This window comes from Ischnura elegans, chromosome 3 (assembly GCF_921293095.1).
Source record: "Ischnura elegans chromosome 3, ioIscEleg1.1, whole genome shotgun sequence".
NCBI lineage: Eukaryota > Metazoa > Arthropoda > Insecta > Odonata > Coenagrionidae > Ischnura > Ischnura elegans.
In genome coordinates, this window is record NC_060248.1 from 100372706 (window position 1) to 100400596 (window position 27891).

General features: G+C 36.2%; 1 protein-coding gene across 1 annotated transcript in view; it reads right to left on the bottom strand.

The window, feature by feature from the left end:
* The window catches only part of LOC124156252 (putative tyramine receptor 2), an 844454-nt gene that overhangs the window by 224481 nt on the left and 592082 nt on the right, over positions 1–27891 (bottom strand). Inside the window, exon 7 of the mRNA XM_046530670.1 lies at positions 19074–19137. The gene's annotated coding sequence lies outside the window, so the exon portion shown is untranslated. The remainder of the gene's footprint in view (positions 1–19073; positions 19138–27891) is intronic.

Consider the following 27891-nt stretch of genomic DNA (forward strand, 5'->3'; position numbering starts at 1 on the left):
AAACGTTGTTCTGATGAGCTGCCCAACACTTTGGTTCTCACACCCAAAGAACTCGTCCATCTTCTTTGGATGTAGCATCCAAAGGAGTAGTTGGAACATCCAACTCCTCATCACCCATTCCCTTTGGGTGACACAACCAAATGTATGGACAAGTCCTTTCCTTCACCTCAGGTTTGGGTGTGACACCCAAACCTACGGTTCTCATATCCAAACTGTTTTTCAGTGCACTAATGGGCAAAGCATAAGACAAACGTGTATTTATGAAATCTACCATTTACAGATACTGAAATGAATATCTATGTGCAAACAGGATCTCTGGCAACGTTAAGGATAAATATTAAAAAATTAACCTACAAATGAAATATTTATCAGAAACTTAACATTTATTCATTTTCTACCTCAAAAAATGGGAGCTCATTCTTTTGAACAGTGGAGCATTGACTTGATGTTATAAAGTTGGTCATAAAGCCAGGTACAAACGAGCCAGAATGACGTGCAACCTTAAAGTTTTTCTATGTCATAATTCTACAGTTTCTAAATTTTGAAAATTAGGTTCACTTTGAATTGAAGACTAGTTGGCAGTTCCATAGAGCATGTTGAAATATGCCAAAAAAGCTTTAATATGCCATTAAGCTTTACAAGCATAGAATAGGTTTACGGGCATTGGCTAGAATAGGTTGCAAAAGAGATCAATTCGCTAGCAAGAATTTGACCACGCCATTATGAATAACAAAAATAATGCCCCTCCCTGATATTCACTATTATTTGCATGGCAGAAGGAACAAAAATTTTCATCAAGTTATTTTCATATCAGTGGAGGAAACTAAGAGGGTCGATATGAGAGGCAGCTTTTTGAAGCTTAGTTGTGACGCCGTAGTAATATCAGCGGATGCCTCTATTTTTGTACGTCTATTCACACCAGGGCAAATTTGCAAAAATGCAGTCCTGTGGTCCTGTACTTCTCCCAGATTTTAACCTCTAGTAGGTATTACTGTATACAGTTCCTTCGACATTTAAGGAAATATGATAACCCAGACATTGAAAGTCATGAAATAAGGTAGTTTCATAGAACGTATGTACGTTTTATTATTTGCTGTTTATCCTAGTTTTCACATGGTTATATTATCAGTTCTTCACTTTCCTCAATACTGTGATCAGTTTCTGAGATGAACTCACTACGATTGACCGTCAGATGCCTAGTGCGTCAACGCATCGCATAAATGAAAGCGTGGAATATAGGTGATTACGAGAGGATGTACTCTAATGTTCACGGCAGTATGCGGCCTATAAATACCACGTTGCCAATCCCGTTAACATTTCAGTGTTATTGCGAACTAGCAGGCATAAGTCTCCTGTTTTCAACTCCTTGGGTGCTTTCCATTCATGCGACTCACGCGTCGACTAGTGTCGACTCACGGAAACCGTTTATAACTCTCCTATTCCTGTGCGTTACCGTTTTTTGACTTGTGTCGCAACAGTCAGCGACACACACAGAATGAAACACGAAAACCGCGACGCAAGTCGACTTGTGTCGACGTGTCAATGAATGGAAAGCACCCCTTAGTTAAGCCAAGTTGATCACACCAAATGCTGCATCAATTTAACTTTATGGCCGTGAGGGACAATCACAGCTGTCTCATAGAGGAAAGAGCATGCTTAAAAATTTCTCCACGTAGGTACACGAGTGCAGTAATTAGAAATTTCACTCTAACATCTAAAATGCATAGAGAAATCCAATTAAAATAATCAAAAGTAATACTGCATTAATCAAATTGGCTAATATATTCCTTGGCTAGATCCTATTCTAATTACTTACATCTACAACTCTACTATATAAATTAAGTTTGTTGCGTGTCAGTCTGTCTGCCTTTTGTGCAGTCACACTCTAGGGTCTTTCTCAGATGTAAAAAGTGCTACAGGGATGTAGATTAGTGTGTTAGACGCAGAACCTCTGCGTCTAACACATTAACACACACGCGTATTTTAGACTTGGTCCCAGCTCGACATTGCGCAAAGATACGGAAAAAAACGTCCAAAAACAGCCTGCCTGCAAAGCGGGAGACATACATTGGCAAGATTAATTCCTGTATCCCCCTGCCGTGGTTCTCCTTTGCAAAACCCTAGCACTGGCGAGCCAGGCTTTGGGATGCCAAAATTAATTCCATTTCCCCAATACCCATTGTGACCATTTCTCGCAATTGGCCCATGATTCTCCCGAATGGGCCATGATTCTCATGATTGGGCCATGACAAGCAACAAGGTAACCAACGTTTGCCCATTAAGGTCAATCTGGGTACAGAGTACAAAAATGGGCTCTGCTAGTCTCTCATTAACTCTCCAACACCAATGCCTACGCTGTAACCATCCAAATATATTTTCCCGCCCCCGGCACAGGAAACTAGTTCAAGCCGCGGCGCTGACGCTGATTCAGCTGAAAATTAGATCGTGAATATCTCAGTATGCACTCAGTACTAGAAGGCACACTATTAATTATTTACCTTAGTATTGCCATCCATAATACTGAAGTTATTAATTTTAATCTTTGGTGAGCAATTCGCGATGCAGAGACCATACCAGTGGACGCCGGCTCGCGACGCACGCCGCGAATAATACCCCTCGGACGCCACCGCCATCAAATTTTTACAGTCGGCTTTCATGTCTACCACCAGAGACTCCACCAGACGACCAAGAAGACGTTTTTCATTACATAAATGTGCTCAGGAGGGCAAACCGCATTCTCGCTCACGCGAAGCAAAACGCTGTCAAGTCAGCTCCTTCATTTTATACACCTTTTTTTTAAATATGTTGATTATATCTCACCCCGGCTAACCTCTTCCTTCCTTTCTCCGGCGTGCCGTCTAAGGTTTTTTCCGCCCGCTCCCCTCTTGCACCTCCCCGTTTACTTTTATTGTCTGAGCCGGAGAGTGCCACATCCTGCTGCAACACAAACCAGTACAGCGAGACAAAAGAGCCGAGAGACGTGAAAAGGAATAAAATTTGGAGGAGGGGTGTAAAGGAGGGCAACAGGAGGCGAGGAATATATATTTATCGCAGAAAGCAAGTCCCGCACAGTGGAGATATATGTGTATATGTCTGTATGTGTGTGGACGTGTTATGCACACAGATGTTTTCCACACCCACACGTGCAAGAGAAAGCGCAAAGTCTTTTACACCTCGCGTAAGCATGCAACACGCCTCCGCCGTCGTCCTGATAACTCACTTTTGTTTTATTTCGTACTTTCTAGTTATTTTTTCTCCCACCCTTTTCCTCCCGGCGCTACTGTTGTTTCGCAGCGCCGTACTCTCGAGTGTCTCGTTTCATCCCCCGGCTTTTACTGTTTCCCTTTTCGCTGCTTCTCTTTTTTTTTGGCGACGATGGGGTTTTCAACTCTTGAAAAGGAACCACATGGCCCTCCCCAGTTTTAAGTCTGAAAGAAAAAAACGAGGATCGCGAAGCGTTTCTCGCTTCTTTCCCCATATCTTCCCCGCAATTCCCACCATCCCCCTATCCAGCCGCTAGAACACACCTACCCCGGACCAAAGCCTCGCAAAGCGCGACCTTCATCGTCCCAGGGCATTGCAAATACGATACATCGATATATTTTTTCCCCAGTATTTTTAGGGCACACGAGCACAAATTTTATGAAGCCTAACGACGTAGAATAAGGTTTGAAATAAGAACGCTTCATTCCAAAATTAATTTTCCAAAAGTCAAAAAACAAATATTCACACAATGTTTTGCAATTTTCTACTTTTATCCACAGCCAAAAGAAAAATGTAGCATAGCCACAATATATTTTATATTTTATAATATTTCTTGGAGTTTAGGTCAATATAAAACAAGTTATAGCCAACGTTTCGATTTATTTTAAATCATCCTCAGAGCTATGAAAGAAAAAACATGAACAATATAAAATACAAAGATGACAACGATATACAATATCTTTACATAAAAATGTTACGAATGTTAATACACACATAGGTATTATTTTACAAGAGGTACAATCCGGATTTCGCCTTCAAACCTTCACTTTCCTGTAGTATTTTTGCCTCCTGATTAACGTGGTGACATTCATTCCTGGCGGAAATAAATAGTTTTCGAGATATTTTAACTTTTATGGATAGCGATTTTCGGGTTCTGCGCATGCGCCGCCATTTACGATCTTCACTTACTCACCCTTTACTTTGAATCGTTCCGAATGGAGGTTTGGTATACATGTGGACGTACATCTAAATTCAAGATGGCCGAAAGCGGAATATTATTTGAAAATGTAAACAAAGGCGAATTTTAAGGCTCGAGGCGCATAGAAAAGTACAAATCAATTGGAAACCGTTATTATATTATTATTTGATGCACAATTAGGCCCCGGGAGTGATTTTGGTTTCATAACGTTTGGGTTAACATTTTTGGTGAACATCTTAATGCCGGTATTAATAGGCCTTTTACATAATTTAATGACTAGAATATGTCTCAAAATGATAAAGTGGTTTTGTTTTGATGTCATCTTACTATGGGAAATCATGTTAGAGGAATGTATCAGTGTAAATATTCGATGTGAACTTGGGGTAACATTTCTGATGAACATTTTGCTTACGAGGCATTTATCCCTATTTTCATCATTGTGGGGTAAAAATTCAATAGTGAATAATAAAAAGGTAAACTTTTCTTGTTATATTTCAACTAGAACGCTGATTTGATGTAAATTAAAGCAATGGGAGTTATTTTGGTTTCATAACGTTTGGGTTAACATTTTTGATGAACATCTTAATCCCGTTATTAATTGGCCTTTTACATTATTTCGTGAATAGTATTTGTCTCTAAATCATTAAGTGGTTATGTTTTGATGTCATCTAACTATGGGCATTAATGTTTGAGGAATATATCAGTGTAAACATTCGATGTGAACTTGGGGTAACATTTCTGATGAACATTTTGCTTACGAGGCATTTATCTCTATTTTCATCGTTGTGGAGGAAAAATTCAATAGTGAATAATGAATAGGTAAACATATCGTGTTATTATACAACCATAACGCTGATTTGATGTAAATTAAAGCAATGTGAGTTACTTTGGTTTCATAAAGTTTGGGTTAACATTTTTGGTGTACATCTAAATGTCGGTATTAATAGGCCTTTTACATAATTTAATGACTAGAATATGTCTAAAATGATAAAGTGGTTTTGTTTTGATGTCATCTTACTATGGGAAATCATGTTAGAGGAATGTATCAGTGTAAATATTCGATGTGAACTTGGGGTAACATTTCTGATGAACATTTTGCTTACGAGGCATTTATCCCTATTTTCATCATTGTGGGGTAAAAATTCAATAGCGAATAATAAAAAGGTAAACTTTTCTTGTTATATTTCAACTAGAACGCTGATTTGATGTAAATTAAAGCAATGGGAGTTATTTTGGTTTCATAACGTTTGGGTTAACATTTTTGATGAACATCTTAATCCCGTTATTAATTGGCCTTTTACATTATTTCGTGAATAGTATTTGTCTCTAAATCATTAAGTGGTTATGTTTTAATGTCATCTAACTATGGGCATTAATGTTTGAGGAATATATCAGTGTAAACATTCGATGTGAACTTGGGGTAACATTTCTGATGAACATTTTGCTTACGAGTCATTTATCTCTATTTTCATCGTTGTGGAGTAAAAATTCAATAGTGAATAATAAATAGGTAAACATATCGTGTTATTATACAACCAGAACGCTGATTTGATGTAAATTAAAGCAATGGGAGTTACTTTGGTTTCATAAAGTTTGGGTTAACATTTTTGGTGTACATCTAAATGTCGGTATTAATAGGCCTTTTACATAATTTAATGGCTAGAATATGTCTCAAAATGATAAAGTGGTTTGGTTTTGATGTCATCTTACAATGGGAAATCTTTTTTGAGGAATGTATCAGTGTAAATATTCTATGTGAACTTGGGGTAACATTTCTGATGAACATTTTGCTTACGAGGCATTTATCCCTATTTTCATCATTGTGGGGTAAAAATTCAATAGTGAATAATAAAAAGGTAAACTTTTCTTGTTATATTTCAACTAGAACGCTGATTTGATGTAAATTAAAGCAATGGGAGTTATTTTGGTTTCATAACGTTTGGGTTAACATTTTTGATGAACATCTTAATCCCGTTATTAATTGGCCTTTTACATTATTTGGTGACTAGAATACGTCTCAAAATGATAAAGTGGTTTGGTTTTGATGTCATCTAACTATGGGCAATAATGTTTGAGGAATGTATCAGTGTAAATATTCGATGTGAACATGGGGTAACATTTCTGATGAACAATTTTCTTATGTGGCATTTATCTGTATTTTCATAATTATGGGGTAAAAATTCAATAGTGACTAATAAACAGGTAAACATTTTTTATAATATTAACATAAGGGGACTGACATCAATCATCCGGGCCAGGTGATGGACTTATGTTTTTGCTGACAAAGAAATTTTTAGTTAAAAAGAAAATTAGCTGTTTTTCTTTTGGCATTGAAATGAGGCAAGAATACTTTCACAGAACAATTTTCATTTCAAAAAATTATTTTCAGAGACACTTTCCAAAAATACATAGCCTATTTTCAGAAAAATATCTATTTGTAGCTTAAATATTAAGTACATGAAAGTAACACTCCACAGCTATCCATTTTGGTACTGTTGATAAGACTGCTTTTGATATCACCTTTGCTGATTTTATCTGGATTTGACTACCTTTAGTCTGGTTCCTACCCTTGTAAATTATTAGTGTGAATTTACATGACAATGAGAAAAATTTATCATTGCCAATATTGTGCAGATTTCACGGAACACACAAGCCCTTCCTCCATGACAAGGTAGTAGTCCTTGGAAAGGGACATGTAAACTGCTTATCTACATATTTACAATATAGGTGTAGCTCTCACGTAAAAAATAATGTAACCGAAGATGACCATCATTACCCGGCTGATTTCCCGTGAAGATTTCATCATCAGCATTCGCCGGGAAAGCACCAAATCCTTCTTAACTGAAGATAAATAAATTCTTTGCCCATTCTCTTAACATGTTGAGCCTTCAAGACTTGGGAAAATAGAAATATATGTACATTATTTATCAAGGATATATAAGAGCCAGTTGTTATTGAATGGTTATAGACATGCTGCATATGATTAGAAATGGCTATGCAACTCTGCTTGACATATTCATTTCTTATCATGCTGTTTACAGAACGACTGGACAAAAATTTTCTCTCTTAGCAAGCTGTAATGTACAAGACATCAAATGTCAGGACTTAAAATATTGCAGTTTTATAGAAAGCACCTTAGCACTTCCTTATAGATAAAGCTAAATAAAAGTCATGACCTTGTGGAAGACTTAAGGTGTTATGCATGGCAATGACTAGAATAATCAAATAAAAATTGTCTATCTTGGCATACCTTCCAATACAAAAAATAAAATATGACTAGCACATAAAATGATACAAATGCTATATTTCTGAACTAGGAAGTATGCTCCATCAAATTTGAAAAGATAGTAGGAAGAAGTAAGTAGAAGATGCATGTGATGCAAGTCGTCTCAAGATCTGAAAAAATGTCATGCAAAATATTTAAGGCACACAGGAAAATGAAATAGGAAAGAAGAATGAAAAGGTGCAGCTATTGAAGACACAAATATTCCTTTAACCTCTGGCAATTGGGTAGCCTGCAAGCATGGTTTTCAGTGGCTTCTCCCAGTGATTATGTTGAACATTAACTTCCTGTAGGCAATGGGATCGTAAGGATGATCGACTGGTTGTCCTTTCAGATCTTGCTCAGCAAACCTTGATATGTAAACCCCACAGTTAAGGCCATCAATTTGCAACAGATGTTTTGGGTGAAATGTCTTCCAGTCTGCAATCTGACCACCACATTTATGAGCATGGAATATAACCCACCGAGCAATATTGTATTTATACAGATGCTTAATGCTATCACTGTAAGGGTCATAAAAATCAATTTCTTTTTCATTAAGCCTAACTACTATAGGAGAAGCCTATGTGAATTCAATGGATGAAATGGAATAATTAGCTTAGTTACATCTGTGAAGGTAATTTTCTGAAAAAGAGATACATAATACCTTCTTTAATTTCATATTGCTAACTACAAACTGCAGGATCTATAATTCTAGCCGTAGATATAGATAAGCTTACAATTGTTAGAAAAACTGCGATTACAGTATCATACAGCCAGCCTCTTTGAAAATCTGGTGATACACAGGCTAATTGCTCAACTTCTAAATGACTTATAAAATAATCAAGTGATTTAGATGCACAGAATTGACTGTATAATGGCCACTCCTGCAAACAGTTTTCAGAAGAATACTGTTAGAAGAAATTTGATCTGTGAAAGAGCAACACTCATTATTTATTAATGACTCTTTAATGGACTCTTGTTGTTCTCGGCTAGGCCTCTGGAAGTAGTGCTTGGTGGGTTTGTGATCCTTTGAGGTTTGGTGCAACCTGTACTGAGTTGTTAGTTTAGAGTTAGGGGGTACTCTTGCATGCTGTAGTTTAGGAGGTTCTGTGGTATGCTCAATTGCATCCCATTCCTCGAGCAGTAATTTTAAAGTGTTAAGAACATGGAGAAGGAGAGGCTCTGACTTTTTTTGATTGATTAATGATGTTATTTGCTTCAAACTCATTTCTATAGAATGGAGTTACTGTTCTTTAGATTGATCATTATTGGAAAATGATGATGAGCAAAGGTCCAATTTCGCTGTACTTTCAGCTTCAAAGGCAGGGGCACATGAAGTATGATGATTTCGAACTTGAAAAGAGTGAACTTTATGAACGTGCATTCATATTGAATGTTTGTCACTGCATATGTGTGAACAAAGACCCGCACAAGATAACCTACAGCATTTTACGAAGCACAACTCTGGAAGGCTACAATCACCATTGGCCAACTTGACAAAGCACAAAGACTAAAGGATCAGACTGGGCTCTAACATTCCAACACTATAGCCTTTAGTCACTACCATTATATTTTCATCAGGGATTTTGATGCCTTTGTAATGGCGTAAACAATTTACGTTTGCAAATCCAAGAGGTGGCTATTCAATCATCCTATTGTACTTTAGAGACAGGTACGCTGTTTTTTGCATTCTGAAAATAATTGTTACAAGATCATCTAATCTCCTCTCAACATTCCAGTTAAGGTAATGGGTTTTCAGAATGTGGTGAAATGTTTCCACAAACATATATATTGGTATTAGAGTTGGCATGAGGAAAATGTCTAAAGCACGTAGCCCATTTATTACTCTTACTTGATAACTATAACTTCAACTTACTCAATTGATCATAGGAAGTCATCAATATGAGCTTTTTTTTACCATTTTACTGAATTTTCTATACATAGAAGAATAAGTTTTTCTATAAATTCCTTGTATGGAATACAATTGTGGTTGGAAAACTGGTATATAACAATAGACCCTCGTTAATACGAACAACGTTATTAAGAAGTTCTCGTTTTTTCGAAGCAAATCGTTGGTTCTGACGAAAAGGTCTATCCAAGCTGTAGGAAAAGAAACGTTATTACAAAAGTTTCGTTTTTACGAAATTATGAACCTCAGTCCCGGTCCTGGCGGTTACAAAATGAACTTTACTACGAAGTTCCACGCGTAAGCTATGGCATTTAGATGGATATTCACTACTATAAGTTTTAATAATCACGCCACGTTTAAGTTGTCCTCATGTACTGTGACCGAGAGCGTCATTTATGGTTATTTCTTCACCATTCGCGCAACTTCATAAAACAAGCTTCATTCCTTGGGAATCATGGTGACAGACTCACAGCTCGTAATTTTATGTACAGTTAGTTCTCTTCCTACGCACATTCGATTTACGAACTTGCAGAGATGGCAGCATTCAAAAATTTCGAATTTGGCGCCTTTTGACTTCGCCGTTGTTACGCCGTGCGGCGTAGAGGAAATCGTACTCTGGGCATAATCTGAACAAAGTATCATTCATTCCGGTGTGAAGTAAGAAACTGTTCAGCGTTTTGCCCGTTGTTCCTTGCCGCGGAGAGCGATTGTTTTCGGCTCCGGCTGCGTTGCACGCCCAGCTAGATCAATTCGTCACAATCGTAAGCGCACGTGAAGTGTTGGATTCTGCATGATAACCGTACTCCTCGATGCCTTGCATACAGTACCACCGGTCCGATGATGGCACAATAGGAGGTGCGGATAACCCTTCGCCAGCACGGTTTGCAGCCAATCGCTGTCCCCCAAACGCACCTCACACATGCCTAGTCGTACAACGTTGTCAAATGCATACAGAGCAGCGAAATAAGCCTGATCCAAAAAACATGCCCTTCCTTCGAATCTCCAAAACAAGTAATTCTTCCACTGGGTCCTTCACACTCGTCCTTTCCGTCTCCATTCTTCACGGAGACCCTTGTAGCCGTTTCACTTTCTCACCTGGCAACGCTGCCCCGACGTAGACTATTCTGCATGTCATCGGACAACTCTCGGTGGTAGGTTTATCAACTTAAGAGCAAGGTCTTGGAACGCATCTAGTTCGCAAATCGGAATTACTGTACTCGGGAGGATATCAAACCTCGATTACGTCATGCCGCATGCCGAAACTGAAAAGATTTTTCCTGTTTATATATATTTCCGCGTAATTTAATCGCATTTATCACATACGGTTTTTTCTGACGATTCCCAAAAGAAACGTTCATACGAACTTCGTTATTACGAACCTCCGGACTATCGGGCCGTTGAAATTCGTAATAACGAGAGTCTACTGTAGCTGAATTTTTCCTGCTTCTAGGATATTATATCGGTAGGTATCTGTTCTTGTTTATTTAGATGAGTAGAACACCAAGAAGAAGTAAGGTGTTTGGGTTTCATGTTTACGTGGAAAGTTACATGATAGAGTAAATGTATTTCAGGGTTTCAGTTCTTCCTGTGCATATAACATTAGCAGAGCTCTCTAGTGCTCTTTCCATTCAGGTCAGACTTGGACCATTACTAATATCTCGAATGCTTATTACGAAAAATTGCTTAAGAAACAATTCTATTTTAACATGCTATAAAACAGTAAAACAGATGTTTCATAATAAATTAATCCATATTTATCTCTTTGCGACCCATTGTATTTAAATGAGCACCACTAGCTAGTTTTGTCAGTACATGAGAATTATTAGCCCATGCATAAAAAGAAAATGACTTCATGTATAGTACACTCCCGATTATCCGGGCTAATGATGGGGAGAGACGGCACGAATAATCGGAAAACACGGATAACCCAAAAGTTTACTGAAATGTCTGGTAATGTTAATAATTTACGTAAAAGAACAATATAATATTATGTATGCAGGTATTCTGTTATTTAAGAGTTCTTCCCGGACTCAATGAGAGCTTTCTTCGCCAGTTCGCGATCTTTTTAGCGGCGATAAGATTGTTGTGCTTGCATTATTAATGCTCTATATAAGGCCTGGTTTCGAAAACCACACATCCGTGGCTGTGTGATCACGGATGCAGTAAAGTGGTTTGAACGAATGCTTCAAAACCATTACTCGACGTCGGAAACTACTTTCAGGCACCACGCCACTTATGTTAGTTGCGTCTCGCACAAGTTTCCCAGGTTGCAACTGCTGCGGGACTTGTATCCCAAGGTCGGTAAAGGAGTACCCGTGATCACGGAGCACGGTCGTTCATTGCGAGGCTTGGAAAATAGGAACACGGTGGTCCCGTCGATGCAGCTAGCGCGCGATCGCTTCCGTTTTAAATAGGGGATTCTAGCGGAAATAATAATCCCGGAGTATCCTCGCCATAATGCAGTAATTGCGATGATTTTGCGTCCGATTTTATTTTTAATTTATAGCATAAAAAAATGAGCAAGAGTGACAATAATGCATGGATAATCCGCTACCCAGAGAAACCGTAGGCGGATAATCGGGAGTGTGCTGTACTAACAATAAAAATAAAGGTTTGCCCAGAAAAAGACTGGAACTCTTAAAAGCACATGGAAACACAGTATTCTATCAAGGATGTCAGTGTATGAGGAAAATATTTGCCATTAAGGCTGTGGTATTTATCACACTGCTGTATGACTTTCAAAACTGATTTTATTGGTTTGAATTATTATTTCAGTTATATTAACTGGTCCGACAATGAGATTTTATGAAACCAAAATCGCTATATGATGCTGTGAATAGTTTTTATGCAGTACTTAAGATGCTGTGTACATTTTCACTCCTGTAAATTTCTTGAGTAAGAGTAATAATCCTAAATGATTCTTCCCTGCTCTCAAAATTTTGATCACTCAAAATAAAATTTACTGATAAACCTTAAACAAATGGTGATCGGACTGAGTACATGAAATTCAATCACCTCATCAAGAGATATTAATAGGTAATCATTAGACCATTGGGTAATTCTTTTGGCCTCATGTTACCAGGGGTGTAGCTAGGACAGGTGCAGCAAGGAGGAGTTTTGGGGATAAATAGCTCTCCATATTATCTTTAACAAGTCTAGATACTGGTACAATTCCTAGCTCCGCCAAAAAAGCAATTGTGATACCTATGTGTAAAAAGGTTAACACTGTTAAAGATATGAAAAAGTGGCAAGTCACTGCACAATCAAACTTATGTACAAAGGCACAGTCAAAATTGTGTCCTGTAAAGCAGAGAATTCCTAGGTCGCATTCGAGAAGGCATGGACACGAGATGACAAAATAGCCCCTCTTCTAATACCAAGCTCACATTCTCGCAATTTTATGCCATATTGAAAATTAATGCAGTTCTAACCTGCACAATTACGTGCCCCATGTAAAACAGTCTTTAGTGATTATAGACCATGATTATTCAGTCAGTTTTTGCCAAAGTGTTTGAAAACCTGATTACTGCAGTAATCATGATTAAGGGCAAGGATTTAGGTGCGGTATTTCAACTACTAGGTACAAACCTTTTTGCTTTTTCAGCTCTTTGTAGCTACAGATCTCACTGATCATTTTCAGGTAGAGTGTATTGTGATTTTTCCAAATGCATTCAATAAAGATTATCATACTTCTATCAGCAGCAAAACTGAAAGCCAATGGAATATCTGGTCCCATGCTATAAGTGAAAGAGAGAACTCGCAAATAAATTCCAGAATGCAGAACCATCACAATTTTATGCAACATCTACTGTTCCACAGGGCTCCCACCTGGGACCACTTCCTTTATTACTGTTTGTGAATGATAATTATCATGGATTTTCCATAGAGTCCATTAATGGAGAATGGCCTTAAATCTGAGAAAGCACTCCATCTCCGCTGTTAACTTGAAAATCTTCTATTCCATTGATTCACATAGTGCAGTGTCAGCAGTAATACTACATGATGTCATTGGCCTTCAGCAACGGTTAGATTATCTTTCTACTTTGTAGTACAAAAATAATTTATTGCAGATAAGCATCATTAAATGTAGTGTACTTACCTTTTGTAAATAGAAACTCCCTTTTTTTTTAATATACTAATTATCTGAAAACATATTACAAAGGGTACACTAAAAACAGATCCAAGGTGTACTGTTGGACTACAAACTAACATTAGATACAGATATTGATTCAACTGTAAGCAAATAAATATTAGAGTCCCTTGGTTTCATATGAAGGCATTGTAAAGATTACAAAAAATATTCTCAGTTACCCTTTCCTGAATGCCAACATGGACAGATCTGCAATTGAATAATTTACATTGGTATGAGATCCTTGATATCTCAAATGTGTATCCATTATTGAAAAGGTACTGAACTATTTAAAAAAAGTTGCATTAGTATAAATGATAAACAGAAAGAATTATTTACTGGTTCAGATTTATTATCATAAATATACAGGTTAACAATTTTCATTACAGATCTAAAAGCTTATTTTACATATATTAGTTGTATTTGTCGTTATTTTCTGCCAAAGTTTTGGAGAGCAAGAGATTAAAACATTAGCTTTGCTTCAAATAAGTGTTCCACTGATAATATAACAAGAAATGTATACCTATGCATTATTATCAATTGAAATTTATCTTACAAAGATGAAAATAAAGATAAATGCCTCGTGAGCAAAATGTTCATCAGGGATGTTACGCCAAGTTCACATTGAATATTTAAACTGATTCCTCAACCATGTTTACACATTGTCAGATGATATAAAAACCATACCACTTCATGATTTTGAGACAATCTAGTCACGAAATAATGTAAAAAGTCAATAAATACCGAAATGAAATGTTCACAAAAAATGTTAACCAAAACGTTCTGAAACCAAAATACCTCCAAGTGCTTAGGTTTGCATCAAACAAGCATTCTACTTGTGATATAACAATAAATGTTTACCGGTTTATTATTCACTATTGAATTTTTACCCCATAATTATGAAAATACAGATAAATGCAGCATAAGAAAATTGTTCATCAGAAATGTTTCCCAAAGTTCACATCGAATATTTACACTGATACATTCCTCAAACATTATTGCCCATAGTTAGATGACATCAAAACCAAACCACTTTATCATTTTGAGACGTATTATAGTCACCAAATAATGTAAAAGGCCAGTTAATACCGACATGAGGATGTACACCAAAAATATTAACCCAAACTTTATGAAACCACAATAGGTCCCATTGCTTTAATTTATATCAAATCAGCGTTCTAGTAGTAATATAAGGAGAAATGCTTACCTATTTATTATTCACTATTGAATTTTTACCCCACAATGATGAAAATAGAGATTAATGCCTAGTAAGCAAAATGTTCATCAGAAATGTTACCCCAAGTTCACATAAAATATTTACGCTCATATATTCCTCAAACACGTTTGCCCATAGTTAGATGACATCAAAACCAAGCCACTTTATCATTACGAGACACATTCTCGTCATTAAATGATGTAAAATGCCAATAAATACCGACATGAAGATGTATACCAAAAATGTTAACCCAAACTTTCTGAAACCAAAATAACTCCCATTGCTTTACTTTGCCTCAAATAAACGTTCTGGTCGTATAATAACAAGATATGTTTACCTATTTATTATTCTCTATTGAATTTTTACTCCACAACGATGAAAATAAGGATAAATGCCGCATAAGAAAATTGTTCATCAGAAATGTTACCCCAAGTTCACATCGAATATTTACACTGATATATTCCTCAAACATTATTGCCCATAGTTAGATGACATCAAAACATAACCACTTAATGATTTAGAGACAAATACTATTCACGAAATAATGTAAAAAGTCAAAAATACCGGCATTAAGATGTTCATCAAAAATGTTAACCCAAACTTTATGAAACCAAAGTAACTCCCATTGCTTTAATTTATATCAAATCAGCGTTCTAGTTGTAATATAAGAAGAAATGTTTACCTATTTATTATTCACTATTGAATTTTTACTCCACAACGATGAAAATAGAGATAAATGACTCGTAAGCAAAATGTTCATCAGAAATGTTATCATTTTGAGACATATTCTAGTCATTAAATTATGTAAAAGGCCTATTAATACCGACATTTAGATGTACACCAAAAATGTTAACCCAAACTTTATGAAACCAAAGTAACTCCCATTGCTTTAATTTACATCAAATCAGCGTTCTGGTTGTATAATAACACGATATGTTTACCTATTTATAATTCACTATTGAATTTTTACTCCACAACGATGAAAATAGAGATAAATGACTCGTAAGCAAAATGTTCATCAGAAATGTTACCCCAAGTTCACATCGAATGTTTACACTGATATATTCCTCAAACATTAATGCCCATAGTTAGATGACATCAAAACATAACCACTTAATGATTTAGAGACAAATACTATTCACGAAATAATGTAAAAGGCCAATTAATAACGGGATTAAGATGTTCATCAAAAATGTTAACCCAAACGTTATGAAACCAAAATAACTCCCATTGCTTTAATTTACATCAAATCAGCGTTCTAGTTGAAATATAACAAGAAAAGTTTACCTTTTTATTATTCACTATTGAATTTTTACCCCACAATGATGAAAATAGGGATAAATGCCTCGTAAGCAAAATGTTCATCAGAAATGTTACCCCAAGTTCACATCGAATATTTACACTGATACATTCCTCAAACATGATTTCCCATAGTAAGATGACATCAAAACAAAACCACTTAATGATTTAGAGACACATTCTATTCACAAAAGAATGTAAAACGTAAAAAATACCGGCATGAAGATGTTCATCAAAAATGTTAACCGAAACGTTCTGAAGCCAAAATCACTCCCAATGCTTTAATTTGCATCAAATAAGCGTTCTAGTTGTATAATTACATGATATGTTTACCTATTTATTATTCACTATTAATTTTTATGAATAAAATGATGAAAATACAGATAAATGTCTCACAATCAAAATGTTCATCAGAAATGTTACCCCAAGTTCACATCGAATATTTACACCAATATATTCCTCAAACATGATTGCACACAGTTAGATGACATCAAAACAAAACCACTTAATGATTTTGACACACATTCTATTCACGAAATAATGAAAAACGTAAAAAATACCGGCATGAAGATGTTCATCAAAAATGTTAACCGAAACGTTCTGAAGCCAAAATCACTCCCAATGCTTTAATTTGCATCAAATAAGCGTTCTAGTTGTATAATTACATGATATGTTTACCTATTTATTATTCACTATTAATTTTTATGAATAAAATGATGAAAATACAGATAAATGTCTCACAATCAAAATGTTCATCAGAAATGTTACCCCAAGTTCACATCGAATGTTTACACCAATATATTCCTCAAACATGATTGCACACAGTTAGATGACATCAAAACAAAACCACTTAATGATTTAGAGACACATTCTATTCACGAAATAATGAAAAAGGTGAATAATACCGGCATGAAGATGTTCATCAAAAATGTTAACAGGGATATTTCCGCTAGTGGTTACTCATTTGTTTTTTGATTCCAAATATCAGCATAGGGGCGCTGTCATCGATGTTCGTCAGAAATGTATACTATGCCTCCAATCTCTAAAATTCCTTTACTTTACGCACTTCACCTTCTGCGCATGCGCAAACATTACCATGCCGCCAAATTTAAAGTTTACCCACTGAGGAAGACCTGCCTGGGACATCTGGGCAACCATAAGCACTGGAAGGTAAGCACATTTTACCCACTTCTACCTCCCACCCTACCAACTGGACCAGCTCGAAGGATATTTTTTTCTAGTTGACCAACTCGTACATGTGCCCGGAAAGTGATTTACCCACTTTACCAACTGGACCAGCTCGAAGGATATTTTTTTCTAGTTGACCAGCCCGTACATGTGCCCAGAGAGTGATTTACCCACTTTACCAACTGGACCAGCTCGAAGGATATTTTTTTCTAGTTGACCAGCCCGTACATGTGCCCAGAAAGTGATTTATCCACTTCTACCTCCCACTTTGTTATGTATTGGACCATCACTAGGGATATTTTTCTCTTGTTTACAATTTCAAACATGTTCCGTGAAACTCATTTACCGCCATTCCAATATGGCCGCGCATGCGCAGAACCCGAAAATCGCTATCCATAAAAGTTAAAATATCTCGAAAACTATTAATTTCCGCCAGGAATGAATGTCACCACGTTAATCAGGAGGCAAAAATACTACAGGAAAGGGAAGGTTTGAAGGCGAAATCCGGATTGTACCTCTTGTAAAAATTTACCCACACATATATATAAGAACAGAATAGAATACACAAAAAATTTGACATACCTCTTAACTTTGTATATATTTATTGATGTTATGTTACTAAGGTATTGCCACACCTAGTTACCATTAATTTTGATTGATTAAATAAAAATAAATTTTACTGAGGTTATCAATGTCTGTTTTTTTATTACAACTGTTTTTTGTTTTTGATATGTGAACCATTTCTTTGAAAAGTCTTTTTTTCAATATAACCTCATGATCTAAAATTTCGGCGTTGTCAAAATCAAAAACATGGCCATTGCTTATGCTGTGGCTAGCAAGAGCACACAGTGTTATGCCACCTTTTAACATTTTTATGTAAAAATATTGTACATCGTTGTTATCTTTGTATTTTATATTGTTCATGTTTTTTCTTTCATAGCCCTGAGGATGATTTAAAATAAATCGAAACGTGGCTATATTTTGTTTTACATTGACCTAAACTCCAAGAAATATTATAAAATGTATTACTAGCGAAACTAAAATCTGCTATAGAAAAATTTGCCCTTACGTTTGATAAAACAAATAATGCACTGTTAAAAAATCTTTGGGACTACGAACCTCCGCTGAAACCAAAACACCGCCTCCCTAAATGTGCCCTCAAATCCTTCCCATATCCCTATCCCCTAATTCCCTGTCCAGTATTATTATGCCATGACTCTTTTAATCTGCAAAACGTGATCAACTAATCTGCCTGCAACATTACTAAACGAAAAACCCCCAGGAGACAGCTGCAAAGCTGGGAACTGCGGAAAACAACAACGATAAATATACTTGGACTTGGATAAAATGTAGTAAACAAGGTGAAGAATAGAGGAGGAAAAAATAATATATTTTATACTAATGGTCTAAACGCACCATGAGAAAATATTTAAAAAATTGCTAACAATTAAAATAAATAGCAACAGTTAACATCCTCACGAGAGAAAAAATATAATAGAATGAACTGAATATGGCCTTAAACTGGATCTTATAATTAATATTTATAGCTCAAAATAGACTTCGAATATTTGTATTCAGAGCCAGCAGAAACGCGAGTAAGTTTTTTTCGAAGAAGTTATGAAAGGCTCATTGAAATGTGCTTATTTAAATAAGTAGCCTGCGCAATATTTCGAGTATCAGTAAGTTAAAACACAAAAAAGCCTTCACTGAGTTGGAACTTATAATTCGTAGATTACCATTACAGGATTTCATCAGTGAAACCTACTCGGGGTGGTAGAGATTTCCTTTTGCGATCAAAAAAGTGAAGACAGGAATGAAGACAGCATTAGTAGATCAAATTTCAATTATTGCACACAGTGTATAACTTGAGTTGCAATCACTTACGTTTAAGGTGATGCTCATAGATTTGTTCTACCAGGTAGCTGTATCTGTCACAGGCACAGGCGTCCTGAAAAAAAGTTTTATTTTATTTTAGAAAAGAGCATCAGAGAAATAAGTCATCGTCAAACAACGATGGAATTATCTACATGACTGAATCATATTTCATTAAACATTGATGTACAAGGAAGAAGATAAAATGTTGATTCTTCAAATAAAGGCAGATATAAAAAAACTACTCATTGATTTTTCCAAAGGTAAAAAAAACGAACAATTACCCAAATTTCTGCAATTCCTCACTTTTATTCAGCACAAGACGATAAAGGTACTATTATCATAATACATTTTATGCAAATAGTAAAAATTTATTCCAATATTCAAAATATTTTGCCATTTAACATTTAGAATCACACGAATAATTTTTTGCCAGCCATCATTTAAGCATATCGATATATTCTTTATCGATATGTTTAAATGATTATATATATCGATATATTCCGATAACTTTCCGGAAAATAACTATCGAGGTATATTTACGTTAAGCAATGAATGTAATAGCAACAGCTACCGTTTTCGCGAGTGCAAAATAAAACAGAACCAACTGTATTTGGTGATTTATGTATTCAATAATTCATTGGCATATTTCCTGAGGAGATTGCTTCAATAATATTATCTTCGCGGAACGGAATTTCTCTCAGCATCCATCTCCAAAATCATAAACCAGCGAATAAAAAACCTTTTCTCTCAAACGTCTCAGTTCCTGGAAGAATGCTCGCAGGTTATTGGCGTATAGGTACGTAGGCGCACCCACGCGAAGGATGCTCAAACGCTTCTTCTCAGAGGGTGAGTTTCCATCCGAATGGGGGAATGCATGCTGAGGACTGCGATTCACGCCAGGAGGCGGGCAGTAAACACCCCGCTCAAGTCGACAAACTCGTGAGAGGTGAATCCTGAGAAATAAACTCGAAATATGTCCATACCTAACCCGGCAAGCAGGTGCACATCGTTGGAGAAACCTACCCTCAAATAGGCGCCCACACACATGTATTCCGACTTCATGATCATTTAAGAAAACAGATACGTCCCTTTGCACTGGTGCTTCGGCATGCTGGTATTTGGTTCCAAAATCAACCCTGACTATTGACGTCACACGGTAAATATTTTATGCACCCTGGCCATTTATGAATCCTGGTCGCCATCGTTGTTAACTTCACTGCTTGATGTTTATTTGAAGAACTAGTTTTTTTATTGCCTTGCTTTACGTTTATTCCAATTCTGCCACTCTCAATGTGTATTCATTAAATAAAAAAAACATGACTCACAATCAGTGATTTTAACCCAAAGTTAGGGATGTGAAGTATCAATAATAATACGCCTTTATTGGGCGAGATTGGGACTAGAAAGTCCCATCTTCCATATAACCCCTAGTCAAACATAAAATTTATGCAGATAAATATATAATCAAGTTGCTCATGAAATTATATGCAGATAAAGTACATAAAGAGACAAAGAAGTTCCGTTTTCAATCAAAAAACAAAATTATAAGTGAAAAAAGTTACCATTTACTAAAAGTAAAAATATGTAAGCAAACGTGGAAAAAACGTCCTTATTGGAAAAAACCCACTGCAGTAAAACGCCCACACGAGAAAGGGGGCGTGAATAACCTGCGAAAACCTACTGAGAAACAGCTAATGTAAACCTGGGTATCTAAAAATAAAAGAAATTGCCAGGAAATGTCACACCCAGTACCTGGAAAGAAAAAAGAGAGTTAGATGAAGCCGGAGGAGATCTCGAAAAAGTTTTATGTGTGGTGCCCTTTTGAAGGAGGCGAGTGATGATGTTTTACGTAGCGGTGAGTCAATGTTGCTCCATTCGTGGCATACTGTAACTATGAATGATTTATTGAATCTGACATTCCAGTGGTGAGGTATAGTGAGATTTTCATTTCCCCTCGTATTTGAGTCGTGTAATCTACTAAGTGTTTGAAATTCTTCTCTGAGGTACCGTGGTGTATTTGTTTGCAAAATTTGATAGAAACGACCAGGGATATGCAGCCGGCGTCGTGAACTAGGTTTTAACCTGTTGAGATTGTTAATATAATTGGTAGTATGGTCTGATTTTTTAAATTTAATATGAACCTAATGCAGGCGTTGAAGGAGCGATGAAGTTTAGTCGACAGCACCTGAGATATGCCTTGAAAGGCAACATCGGCATAGTCAAAATGGGGAAATGTTAAAGTATAAATTAATTGCTTCTCTTAGGAGAGAGGAATAATATGCCTGAAAAGAATTAGAGGAAATGATGACTTATTCACTGCTTTGCATATTTTAGTTATATGGGATGACCAAGACAGAATTTCATCAATGATCAATCCTAGAATAATAAATTCGTCGCAGTACCTAATAGGAGAATCAGAAATACGCAGTTGCGGAAGTTGATCCCTGTCGACTGACTTGAGTATTTTAGGATATCCAATGAAGTGAGGTAGACTGGCGGGAGAAACGTTTGGCTACTGACCGTCCCCGGTAGTTCCTGGCTCGAGCCGCGGGTGAAGCCTTGGACCGCGGGTGAAGACAACCTTAAAGAAATACTCTAATGAAAAAGTGCACGCGAAAATTTGCACGCTTCTGTCCAACCAGGGTGGCCAACCGAGAAATATGCGTTGATACTTTTCATGAGCAAGAATAACTAAATATAAAAAGCTCAAGTTCTTGAGACTGATTTAAGAAGAAAAATGTGGTTAGAATAGTCATAAAAATTATATATGTGATAAGCTAAACTCATATTTTGTAACAAATGTCTTGCCTTGGGTATTATTAACCTAATGAGTCATTAAAATTATATTTCAAAGATGAGGTCGTAACACGCTATAGTTTGACGGTTTGGGAGAGTACATGCTTATTGGGATAGTACTTGACAAAACAAAATGATTTTACATTAGATAACGAACGAGAAAAATATGACAGAAGGCTATAAAAATGATGATTTACTACGTATCATTAAGAAAATTCTGTAAATTTGACAATGCTTTTTATCTAATACTTTAATAGAATTTCGTTTGATATCGACTTATACACAACTGCGAATAATACTAAGGTTGATGGTAGTAAAGATTTGTGATCTCCATGGCAAGAGATCATTGGCACTTTCCGTAGCTACCATTGTAAACGGATTTCCTTAATCAAATAAAGATATCAAGTGTACAACTGATCTTCAGCAATCAGTAAAATAATTACTCTTTGATTGAGTTGAATAAAATGATAATACTGATCAATTAATTTACTATTGAATTTATACAGTAAAATTATACACATAAAATTACGCTCAAAATGTATTAAATTTATACAAGAGAAATTTATACAATTTTTAAGAAAGGTGAAGGGTAAGCTGTATAGCCACCTTTCTTATAATCTGCACCTTTAAAATTATTCTCACCTTTCCTAATTTCAGGATTGAATCTGCGTGGGTGAAATTATTTCAATTGACAGGTCTTAATTAGGCTTAATTTCGATAAGTATCAATTAACAAGGCTAAAAAGAACGCCAATCTAAAAAGAACGCCAACGCTGATCCAATATACCTTTTTAATGCGCAGTGGGCTATTGGTAGTCATTAGTTGAGAAAAGCTCAAATTTTACTTGAAATTAACCGGGCTGGAGGTAGTTATGCTCATTGAGAGACATAAAACCTAAGTCCCTTAAAATAGATGTTACGATTTAAGCGCGGTTGTGATGTGATTGAATAAATGTGTCACCAATTGGTCTGATTTACACTTAGAGAAGGTGGGCCAAGCTAATTTGAAAATCCGCTAATTTGAAAGAGCGACCCTATTTTATTTCCAATATAATTTAATGACTTTATCGGTGGATCTTCTCGTTAGGGACGGACTTTATCTCGGAAACTTACGTTGATAAATAACATTCAGTCATGCGTTACGATGCATTCTGGACCCACAGACATGTTTTCGGGGAGCGAAGCTAACAAACGAGTTCAGCGTTCGGCAGCCGATTTTAAGGGCCTCGGGTTTAAACCCGAGTTGATCCGTCGGATACACCCAAAGAATAAATTCGTGAAAGATTTATGTCACCCCTGGAAATAAAATGGCCCACGCTGAATATGTGAAACTATACGTCTCTGGCTTAGTCCAAGATGAGCTCCACCCAAACCTAACCAAACCAACCTTCGGGTGGAATCACTTAGGAAGGGATCATCTGATGTTTGGGTTAATATTTTGCCTCTACAACGCATGTACATGACTGAAGATTCACGGTGCTTGGGCACAGTACCACTACCCCATCATCCCACCCCGGGGGTTATTTGACAGTAAGGGGGCAACTTCACACACGGCTTACATTTGACACCTTTTACACCACTGCCCCCAAGGGAGTAATCGGGTCGCCTCCCTATGTGGTTATTCTGGCTTCAGGGATATATCTCGTACAGCATTACCTCTTCAGGTGGATTACCATCGTATTTGTGCCTTACATGCGACATCATTCATTATGACCCCTGGTAAAGACCGAAGGCTTACTCTGATCGAAAACGTAGCTAAAGAAAACATGGGAATGTTTAACAAAATAATTTTGACGTGCACATGCTTTGGTATAATTCGTGTTATCCTCTAAAATAAAGAATGTGACGAAGCTATTCCGCAGTAAAATAATTTCCTGGAAAACCGACAGACATTTCTTTTGGTACATTAAAATTTCACCAGATTTAGAAACCACACTCTCAATTCTTGAATCCCTCAGAAGTGGTTAATTATCGATAAATAGAGATTTTTTTCAAGATTGATTTTGGTAATGCAGCACAATTTCTAAAGATTTATATTGGGGTATTATTTTTCACTCGAAGTGAGTGATAAATCATCCGATAATGAATAATATTTTCATCCTACTAATGTATGGCATATAAATGCTATTTCCGATCCTGATTAATGATAGGCTTGATATGATTTTACGGTATCTTGTTCTTATCTTCACTCGACTACCTACGTAAGGAAATTTTTAAGTGAAAAATGAAAAGGAATGAGATAAATACATAGGAAGATCAAGCTAAGGCAGTCTAAAATTATTCGAAATGGTAATTTAGAAAATTAATTTTCTATCTCTATCTTCCTAATGGAGAGGACATCGATTTAAAACTTGTGATTCAAAACTTTAGATAGCAAGGTGAAATTTCATACTAACTCAAAATAAGGCACCCTCGAGAATTGAAAAATGCATTACAATTAAAATATCTTCTTACGCTGTTCCGAACGTATTCAAATTTTAAACGTAGTGATTATATTTTCTTGAAATTGTGTCAAAAAAATTGTTTTCTTCGCTAATTCAACCAATGCTATTCATATGGTTTTCTCTCGTGGTCAGAAAACGTCGGGAGTGAGTTACGTCAACTGAAATTTTCTTCACATTTTTCCTCATCGTACCTTAATTCCTAATACTGTCAGGTTATATTTAATAAAACATTAAACTCCATAGACATGAAGTTATACTAGGAGGATTAGTTGGGCGTTGGAAGCCGAAAACACGTAACCATGGGGATCACAACAACCTCAAGGTGGACCTTGCGTAAAGAAACCCGTGCCCCATTTCACATTGGTAGCCTGAGCCTAAAGCTCTGGGGCTGTCCGGGCATTATGGAGAGGTAGGGAAGGAAATGACGCCCAAGGGTACGTCACCAAATTATTAAAGACGTGGATGTGGACATTGGCCCCCAAATAGCACTACAGTTGCCGCGTGAGTGACGACACACGCAAGGGGTGCGACACAGCCTAGACAGTCCTCGACTTTTAAAGCACGAACACATCCCTGCCTCTGACTCTTAGCTCCTCCATTTGTCTCTCAGATCGTTTAATGACTGCAGCTGGTTGAATCGTATGAGATAAAAGCCACACAAACGACACTAGCGTACGGCTATGAAGACGATAGGATTGCACTTGGAAAAACGAATTGCAGGATATAGTATATTTATTTACAATTCTAATTTATTTATTATTCTAATACTTATAACTCTGGAACTTATAAAAATTAGAATTATCATACCTCAGCACCAACCTCTCATTAGTTCTCAAATTCTGATAGTGTATTGCAGAGAATAATACGTCATTAATAACTTCAAGATAATAGTAGGAATTGAATGAATAGTATTGCGAGACTGTTTATTCAAAATAACGCAATGCTATGCATGCAAAAAACGATTGCGTATCAAGAATGAATTCACTACATTTTTTAATGGATGAATTGGAATATAAAGCGATTATTTATTATTATAATCAGTTAGATTTTAGGGCCAATGAAAAAAGTTTCGTTGGAATGGGAAAAACGTGTTCCAAATACTAATAGAATTACATCTTCAAGAATGAATTCAATCTAAGTTTTTTTATGGATGCATTGAAAATTAAAGGGATTAAGATTTTAGGGTCAATGACAAAATTGTCGTTGGAATGGGAAAAGGGTATGCCAAATACTACTTTAATGATGAAATAAACACTATGGCTTGATATAAAATAAATTTATCCTTTATGTTTGGTGGAAGACATTGAAAAAACGCTATATCATTCAAAAGTAATGAATTCATGATTTTTGGAGGGTTATAAAAATTTGATGGGTGAAAATAGATGTCCATACGAGTGAAAAATCCATCACGGGCAAAATTTCGAGCAAAGGATGAACTATAATTTCAGATAAGAAGGAAATTCTACATGTCATCCAGACATTTAAGTTTGTCCGTCTAAGTTTGAATTTGAAAAAAAAATGGCGCATGTTTCATTATATTCACTTTCACTTTTTGCTAAGTTAAATAAGAGAGGTCTATTTCCTTCAAATTTCTCGGCATTCTTATCCTCCAACGACGCAGTCTTTAATTTACATTATCGGGAAAAGTTTACCTAGCCACATAATATAACAAATGATATTAATATTAACGTGCCAAAAATTTTAATACTTTTAAATAACGGAAATCATTCCCACGATTGAGTTTCTTCGTGCCAAAAGTCCGATTACTATTATGAGGACTACGTGAAAGTAAAGCCCTTAGGAACCTAATTTAACATTTGCTTTCACTTGTCACCAGATGTTTTAAGATGTTTATTTCCCCGTGTTCCAACCCACCCACCACAGTGATATATCGTACCACTTTCCTTTTAGGGACTCCGAGACCATTCACCTCCACACTTTCGACAATATCGATGCCACTGGTGGGATGATCTAACATCTAACGGATTGAACTTACTTTTTAAGAGGCTTTTACCGCCATTGCTCATTTTATATGAACTTCATTTCGATCAATTTGAGACTAGGATAACGGAGCTTTCCCCAAACCGGAAACATACGGGCCGGCCTTATGCCCACCCAAGAATGAAATGGCAAGACGGCTACTATCGTCATTAAGTCAGGAAATAAGGGTTATTCGCTTTTTTCCTACTCCAAGATCTCCAACTCAATCGTCCCGAACTAACGACAAGGTTTCATTTCCCGTTTTCTCCATCTCAATGCCATAATGAATGACCGCCATAGTAGCGAGAGGGGACTATCTCGTAACCGTACGAAGGTCTGCGATACCCAGTGAGGCGTTGAGGGCAATTGTCGCAAGGAATAATAGTGACAAGAGAGGCGGAAATATTTTTTTCCCTCTTTCTCCCTTCAGTTTCTAAGGTTCTTACTTTATTTTGGTCTCGCAAGAAATCCCGTCGTTTTATAGGCGCCGTCGCCGCTTGCGTCAAGTGGATCTTTTCTCCAGTTAAAACTAATTGAGGACACAATAGTCTTTGCCTCCAGTATTCCACTCCTTAACCAGATATATTTGCTTACAATGAAATTTTACTGCGTCTGAGTAATGTCTAAATAATAATTTAGACGTAGGAAACCAAAATCATAATTTACGTTCTAAGAGACTATTTTCACCATACCTAAAAATTGAATAGAAATAGAAATCACTCGGGATCCACAACACCATTTACATCACATTCCACCAGTCTAAAGATTTCAATGATATGATTGCATATTATTGTTTCTGAACTCTTGACGCGAAAGCCTCTTTGGTTTATAATGTATATTCGGCTACTAATGCAGTGATCTTCTCTTTCCATTTCATTTGAAGCAATCTTCGTTAACTGGACCAAGGGCGAAAAACGGTTGTTTTAAACCTAACTTCTTTCCCCATGAGATATTTTTGGCACACATTGGCGCATTAAATGTCTCTTTGGATACTTAGAGAAAATTAAAACTGTAACTAAAATAATAACAAAAATTTGATTGCAAAGAAAACAGCAAGTACAGCAGAAAAAACTTCCACAAAGCATAAAAATAAAAAAAGAGCAATTTCACTCAAGCATCACAAGTTATGAAAGAAATATATTCAACACTAGGTGGATTACATTTACATGCATCAAAAGCTTGATTAGCTCAGAGAAAATACATAGTATCTCATTGTAGGAAAGCGTTTTAACATGAAATGAGGAGAAGTAAAAATAAAAGGTTGAACGATAAGAAAAAAAAGGCCTCTATGTAACTGTGAACCGTTCTCTGTGAATCATTTCGTAGCAACCAGGGTACATTAAAAATAAAAGTTCTCAAATAAAATTTTCACAAAAAATAAATCTAGTATAAAGAAAAAGATGTATGACGACTTAAAAATGCTACAGTGAATAGGGATGCAAGAAAATGAAAAAAAACTGGGTCAGTTTCGACCTAAATGGCGAGAATATTTTGCGATATAACTCTCAGGTTAACTCGCGAGCAAAATACGGTTAAAGTATTTCTTAAAGTATTACAACCACTGCAGGAAAAAAGATAGTTACACCACTCCCTCTCATAGAAATAAAT